Raw genomic sequence first — 8,587 nt, forward strand, 5'->3', positions numbered from 1 at the left:
AATTAAAATATTGAGTGTAAGAAATCAAGACATATCAAGGCAGATTATCCTCAATACAAAAATCTAAAAAGGAACAAGAAGAAGAAGTCACTAGCTACATTGAATGAAGAAGATTCCCTCTCCTCCGATTCAAGTCAACAAGAAGAAGCTGCAAACTTTTGTCTTATGGCACAAGAAGAAAATGAGGTAACTTCATGCTCATCTAGTAGCAACTCTCTTTCATTCAATTCCTTACAAGATGAATACAACTTACTTTTAGAAACATATAACAAAATGTTGGCTAAAAACAAAGTTCTGAAAAATGTCTCAACAATCAAAGAAAGAGAATGTAATGATCTTAAGATTGCATATGATGACTTAGAGCAAATTATTGAACAAAAGAATAATGAAAATGCAAACTTAAATATCAAACTTTCAGAATTAGAAAAGAAGAACAATGATCTATTAGACTCATTTGAAAAATTATTAGAAGGAAAGAAAAAGCTAGAAATAATTTTGGGAAATCAAAAACCATTTGGGGATAAAAGAGGTCTTGGATACATAGATGATATGCCATCTACCTCAACAACTATATTTGTTAAAGAAAAATCTTTGAACAAACCCCATTCATTTAGAAAATATGTTGTCCAACATAATCAAGATCTTTATAAAAGAACAAGTTTAACTTGTCATTATTGTAACAAAATGGGACACCATATCAAGCAATGTTTTTATAGAAAAAAATGCTCATAGATTAAATTTGAAGTGGATTCCAAAAGTTAACAACGATGTGTTTACTAACATTGGTGGACCCAAAAGGACTTGGGTACCAAAAGTACCAATATGATATGTTTCTTGTAGGTAAGCTTGGCATCCAAAGAAGGAAAGAAGAAGTGGTATCTTGATAGTGGATCTACTAAGCAAATGATGGGAGACTAGGATCAATTCATCTCTCTCACCTATAAAGATGGGGGTAATGTTGTCTATGGAGACAACTCTAAAGGTAAAATTCTTAGCTATGGCACAGTTGGTTTATGTAAAACAAAGATTGAAAATGTATACCTAGTTGAAGGTTTAAAACACAACTTGCTAAGTATAAGCCAATTATGTGATAAAGAACATAGAGTCACTTTTAAATCAAGCAAATGCAAAGTCTATAACTTGAAATCAAATGAACTTATTTTTTCTGGAAATATACATGGTAATGTATATGTTATTTGGCTTGATGATGTTGTGCTAAAACATGAAAATTGCCTTATTGCATCAAATTCAAACTTGTCTTGGTTATGGCATAAGAAATTAGGACATGCAAGTATGAGTTTAATTGACAAATTGGCTAGAAACAACTAGTTAGAGGCTTACCCAATATCAACTTTAAAAAGGATCATGTATGTGATATGTGTATGAAAGGAAAACAAACTAGAGCCTCATTTAAACCTATAAATTCAGTTAGCACAGCTAGACCTTTAGAATTGCTTCACCTAGATTTGTTTGGTCCTATGAGAACTCAAAGTTTAGGAGGAAAATCCTATACCTTAGTTATAGTAGATGATTTCTCAAGGTTTACATGGGTGTTATTTCTAGGAAATAAAAGTGATGCTTTTAAAGCATTCTCTAGATTATGCAAAAGAATTCAAAACAAACAAGAATTAAAGATAAAACAAATAAGGAGTGATCATGGTGGAGAATTTGAAAATCAAGAATTTTAGTCCTTTTGTGAAGAAAATGGAATTCATCATAACTTCTCAGTCTCTAGAACTCCTCAACAAAATGGTGTCGTTGAAAGAAAGAATAGAACTCTTATAGAAATGTCTAGAACAATGTTACTAGAAAGTAACTTGCCAAAATATTTTTGAGCTGAAGCTGTAAATACAGCCTGCTATGTTCTAAATGGAGTATCAATAAGACCTATCATCAAAAGAACCCCACATGAACTTTTCAAACACAATAAACCCAATATTTCATATTTTCATCCTTTTGGGTGCAAGTGTTTCATTCTAAACAATGGAAAAGATCAACTAGGGAAGTTTGATGCTAAAAGCGACGAAGGCATATTCATAGGATATTCATCTCAAAGCAAAGCTTATCGAGTCTTTAACAAAAGATCACTAGTTGTAGAAGAATCAATGCATATAGTGTTTGATGAAAATCCAAAAATAGACAATAATAATGATGATCTAGAAGTCATTTCAAATAAAGTAAATCAAATTCAAATCAATGAAAAAGAAGATCATTCTATTATCCAAACTTCTGATATTCAAAAAGAAGTTTCATTTCCAAGAGAAAGAAACTATGTTAAAGAGAATGAAATTCTAGCAAAGGAGTATCAACTAGATCTTCCCTTAGATTAAACACAAATCTAGTTCTAATCTCTCAAATAGAACCAAAAAATGTTCAAGAAGCTTTAAATGATGATGAATGGGTTAAAGCTATGCAAGATGAGCTAGATCAATTCAAAAAGAATGAAGTTTGGTGTCTTGTACCTGAACCTCCAGATCATCCTATCATTGGAACAAAATGGGTCTTTAGAAATAAGCTTGATGAAAGTGGCAACATCATTAGAAATAAAGCTAGATTAGTTGCTCAAGGTTATAGTCAAGAAGAAGGCATGGATTATGATGAAACCTATGCTCCGATAGCAAGATTGGAAGCTATAAGAATCTTGTTATCTTTCTCATGCTACAAGAACTTCACTTTATATCAAATGGATGTTAAAAGTGCATTCTTAAATGGTTTCATTTCGGAGCAAGTGTTTGTAAAACAACCACCCGGCTTTGAAAATCCAAAATATCCAAATCATGTATATAAGCTGACTAAAGCCCTATATGATTTAAAGCAAGATCCTAGAGCTTGGTATGAAAGGCTAAGTAAGTTTCTTACTGAAAATGGATTTCAAAGAGGTAAGGTTGACATAACACTTTTCATTAAAAAGAAAAGAAATGATATATTGTTTGCCCAAATTTATGTAGATGACATTATTTTTGGATCCTCAAATCTTAAGTTATGTGAAGAGTTTGCCTCGATAATGCAAAATGAGTTTGAAATGAGCATGATGGGAGAATTAACATACTTCCTAGGTCTTCAAATTAGGCAAACACCTCAAGGAACTTATTTAAGCCAGGCTAAGTATGTAAAAGAAATTCTAGCAAAATTTGGTATGAAAGATTGTAAACCTATATCAACCCCTATGAGTGCATCTAGTGTCATCGATAAAGATGAGAAAGGAAAAGCAGTGGATCAAAAGCTATATAGAGGGATCATTGGCTCCTTGCTATATTTAACGGCTTCTAGGCTTGATATTGTATTTAGTGTTGGTATATGTGCTAGATACCAAGCTGATCCAAAAGAATCTCACTTGAAAGCCACTACAAAGAATTTTGAGATATATCAAAGGCTCTGAAAACCTAGGTCTATTCTATGCAAAATCAAAAGATTTCAAGCTAAATGCATATACCGATGCTGACTATGAAGGATGTAAGATTGATAGAAAGAGTACAAGTGGAATATGCCACTTTCTAGGAAACTCTTTAGTGTCTTGGGGTAGCAAGAAACAAAATATCGTTGCCCTATCCTCAACTGAAGCTGAATATGTAGCAACTAGCCTATGTTGCATACAAGTCCTTTGGATTAAGCATCAACTAGAAGATTACAATATCTTCTTAGAAAAAATACCAATCAAGTGTGATAACACTAGCACAATAGCTTTTTCCAAAAATTCGGTATTCCATGCAAGAACCAAGCATATTGAAATCAAACATCATTTATAAAGGGATCATGTTCAAAAAAAGGATATTACATTGGAATTCGTAGACACAAATAATCAAGTCGCTGATATCTTTACTAAACCATTGGACAACAAAAAGTTTGAACACTTTAGATCATGCCTTAACTTGCTAGAAATCAGGTTCTAGATTTAGTTTATCGAAATTTTGAATCCAAGTGTTTCTACTTAAGGAAGTTTCAAAACATCTTTTTCATGTTTCGAAACATGTGCTGTATCGAGTAAATCGTGTTTTGAAACTCCATGTTATTCCATTTCGAAACAAAATCTCCAGAGAGTGTTATTTTGAAACATACTTGATCTATGTTTCGAAACCTGTTTTCCAAAGAGTGTTATTTTGAAACATACTTGATTTCTGTTTCGAAACTTGTTTTCCAGAGAGTATTATTTCGAAACATACTTGATCTATGTTTCGAAACCTGTTTTCCAGAGAGTATTATTTCGAAACATACTTGATCTATGTTTTGAAACCTGTTTTCCAGATAGGTATATTTCGAAACATAAGCCCCATGTTTCGAAACCTAGAATTGGGATTATAAATACCCGAACGGTTTCAAACCTCCATTCTCTCTAAAACTTTCTCTATATTTTGAAACCCTAGCCTCCGAAACCTCTCTCCCTCACACTCTTTCTTGAAATCTCTCTCAATCTCTCACTCCAATCTTGCAAATCAATCATGGTTAGGTCAAAGAGATCTGCCGAAAAACGTCAATGCACTTATGTCTCGCCATCTCCTCATCCTCAAGAGTTCAATGACGACTTTCCTACTCCTCAAGCCTACAAATCCTTCAAATTGCTATTTGAAAAATGTGAGGTAAATCTCGGTCGTCCATTTGATATTGATGTTTTAGAAAAAGCCAACTTCTCCTATCTGCCCATGTTAAGAGATAGAAATTGGTTGCAACTCTTAAAGTTTAGATCCCCAGTTTTTCTAGATTATGTTTGAATTCTCTACTCAAATGCTCAAACACATTTTGATGGGCATGAGTACACTGATCGTTTTTGAACTTTTCTTCAAAACACTGAACTTGAAATTAGCCCTAATTCAATAGCTACATTTTTGGACATTCCTGCTGAAGGAGACATCTACATTCCCTATACATTCAAGTCTCTAGATGCTTGTAGAAAAATTTCTGGAAACCCAAATCTCAAAGAAGCCTTCACCAATACAAATGCCTTATCATTTGATTTCCGTATCCTTCATATTATTATTTGTCAAGTCTTACATCCTAGAAAGGGAAACTATGCTAAGCTTTATCCCGAGGACCTACGGTTCATGGAAAAGCTTATGGAAAATAAACCGATCAATCTTCCCTCAATCATGTGTAATAAAATGGTAAATGCTAATGCTCATCATAAGTAATCACTTCCTTACGGTTACTTACTTTCAGCATTTATCAAAATCAAGTTTCCATCTATCCAATTCTCATCCATTCTTCCGGTATCCAAACTCACTTTGTTTGATCATACATCCCTAACAAAAATGGGATATAGATATGATGATGTGAACAAAAGGTATACCAAAATGATCCATTGCCACCAAAGATTTAGTTTTGAAATGGACGCACAAGCGGAAGAACAAGCGGCAAAAGAAGCTGAGGAAGCAAAGGACGAAGAAGACAATGATGCTCCAGTTTCTGATGCTGGACCCTTCTCTAGAGTCACCCCTGACATGTTAGCATCGCTTCAGTATACTATAGCTGAAGGCTTTGCATCTATGACTCGGAAGTTCAATGACGTCTTGGCTATTCAAGCCACCTTTGGGACTCAGCTGCAAGCGTTAAACGACAAAGTCAATGACAATCACCGCCAAACGAAAGATTACCTTGATAGTCTTAGGGATCAACTAGGAAACTTAGAAGAGTTGGTTGCGAGTCACCCAAGTCCTAGTGCTCCTAGCTTCCCATCTCCCTAGTTTATTTTTCAGTTGAACTCTACGTTTTGTAATTGACTATCTATGCGCTCTCATATTAGATTCTGTTCTTGCAAAGTGTTAGATGTTTGTTTTTAAATGCATTTCTATTCAGTTACTCTTGATACTTTGCTTGTGTTCATGAATATTTTATCTTGATTGCCATATTTTTTGGTTATGATAAAAAGGGGGAGAAAAATGAAAATTGTATTGGATGCTTGAAATGTATGTGTGAAATGGATGCTTACTTAAGTTGGTATCATACATTCAATTTTAAGCCTATTAGTCTTATGTTAAAACACTAACTCTTGGTATCAAGGAAATTCTTATGTTATGTAGTTTCAAACAAATGCAAAAGCGGATGTGCCGTTTCAAGGTTATATTTCTAACTCCAATGTACGTTTATGGGGGAGCAATGTAAATGTTGTATGCATATTGTTTTTTCAAAGGGTTTTCATCATTATCAAAAAATAGGAGGAGAATTGTTGTATCATATTTTTTGGTATATGAGAAAATGTGTTTGATAAAAAACCATATGAAAATCTCATATTTCGAAATAAGTTTTTCATATTTTGAAACATGTATGATTAGTTTGTTAGCGTTAAAGGTCAAATGTTTTAAAAATCCATTTTTTATCTCATCATGTTTCGAAACTATGTTTCTATGTTTCAAAACATAGTTTCCATGTTTCGAAACATCAGTTTGCCATGTTTCTAAACTTGTTTCAAGATGTATATTAAAAAGGATTCAAGTTTTTCTTAATCTATATGATGTATTTCGAAATCTAAGCCTATGTTTCCAAACTTATTTAGTATATTTCAAAACCTTTGTCAGCAGTGTATCCTTATTCAACATGTTTTGAAACATGTTTCTAAAGTATGTTTTGAAACCTACTTTTCATATTTCGAAACATCTGTCTCTGTCAGAAGAATTTCAAAAAATCTGTCATGTCTTTGTACTTTATTTGAAAAGCTATTTTAATAATCTATTTTTGAAATTATACCCATACCCTGATGTTCAAATTTCAAATATGTTTTAAGTGGAGAATAAAACCAAATCATTTTATTTTTAAAGAGAAGTCTTCCACTCATTTTTGTCCCCTAGTGCATATCCAGCTGTAAAGGTTGTATGTTTGGAAACATGTTATGTGTGTTTCGAAACCTCTATGTAGAAATGTGTTGTTTCGAAACCTGATAAGTATATTTCGAAACCTACTTTCTTATCTTGTCTCTAAGGGTTATAATTAGCCAAAAGTGTATCCATTTATTATATATATCAGCTCTTTGAAGACAAGAAGGTTCTCTCCAAGCATACACAATTTTTACACATCTACAAGAGATTCTTGCCACAAGCACAAGTGAACAAAACTCTTCTAATGAACTCTCAAAGAAGTTCCTTTCAATCATTCCTTGGTGTGCATTGTGGTACTAACAGGAGAAGAAGGTAAAATCCAAAGCTCTCATTTCTTCAAGCTCTCCTCATTCCATACCAATAGGTTTGCTATAACTATTTGGTAAGGTGTTTTAATTATATTCAAAAATGTTGGGTTGTAAAAGATAAGTATTATTTATCTTATTGTAAGGTTTGTGTTAAGCCCGTAAAAGTGATTGTGGTTTGCAAATCCTTCAAGTGGGTAAGCTTGAAGGTAGTGGAGTAGGCAAGTGTCGAACCACTATAAATCTTGTGTGTACTTGATTTCTCGTTCCTACTTATTGTTATTCTTGTTCAAGTTGTTTAAAAGAATCATTTTTGAAAATCTAAAGAACTTTTATTATTTGTAAATCAGTGAGCACTATTTCGAAACACACCTTAGTAGGTTTCGAAACATACCTGCCAGTAAATTTGATTTCGAAACATACTCATCTATATTTCGAAACATATTTAACAGAAAGGTTTGTTTCGAAACATATTTCCTCAAGTTTCAAAACATAGTATCCTCCAAGCCAAAGTTTTCAAATTATTGAAAAATTTATCCAAATCCCAATTCACCCCCCCTCTTGGGATATACTTGCCATTATATAGAACTAACACCACCATCCTTGGATTGTGAAGCAATGCTTGAGCCCTCAGGACTGGAAAATACCCCAGTATGAGTCAACAACCTTGGAGTTTCTATCATGTTAGCAGCATAAACCAGACCTGAGTTTGCAAATGTTGAGATTGTTGGGACAATAGAATATTCAAGATCAAGCTCCAAACTCACCGAAAAACTATTCTTTAGTTTATACTCATTGTTTCCCCAATGGTTGTGTTGATACGCATTCCTCCTAACCCTTGTACCACTAGGGTTGACTATTATACGACCAAGATCATCCTCATCATCGTTATCATCCATCATTCGTCTTCTAGGATTAACGAGAACAGGATTAATAGCTGGTCTTCCCGATTTAATGTAGCCAACTTGATTCACGCCATTAATTTGGTTTCAGTTATGATTAACTCATTGTAAAATGCCCAATTGGCTGCGGATTCACTCTAATTGCTACTTCATTGTATGAGTTATTTCCCGTTGTTCTTCCATTGCTCTTCAAACCACAGACAACCCCTGATAACCGTCACGAGATTAGTTGCTACCGTTACCTTCAAGATTGGCCATTTGATTGGTTGATTGACCGCTCTAATACCACCAGACGCAGTGTGCGTGTGTGAAAAAATCACACCAAAATAAACCCTTGAAAGAACAAACTTCAATAGCCAAAGTTTAGCTTTCAAGAAGACGCAATGAGAAAAACTTCATTACAAACTCTAGATTTTAGGCATATTTATAGTGTTTGGCTAATCCAAATCCATCTAATATTTATAACTAAAATCTAACTAGAATAAAAACATCTAACTAGAATCCTAAAAGTAAATCCTAAGTAAAATTCAACTAGAATTCTAATAAAAATAAAACTTTAATCAAACATGAAGTAGAA

This window comes from Diospyros lotus, chromosome 13 (assembly GCF_014633365.1).
Source record: "Diospyros lotus cultivar Yz01 chromosome 13, ASM1463336v1, whole genome shotgun sequence".
Classification (NCBI taxonomy): Eukaryota; Viridiplantae; Streptophyta; class Magnoliopsida; order Ericales; family Ebenaceae; genus Diospyros; species Diospyros lotus.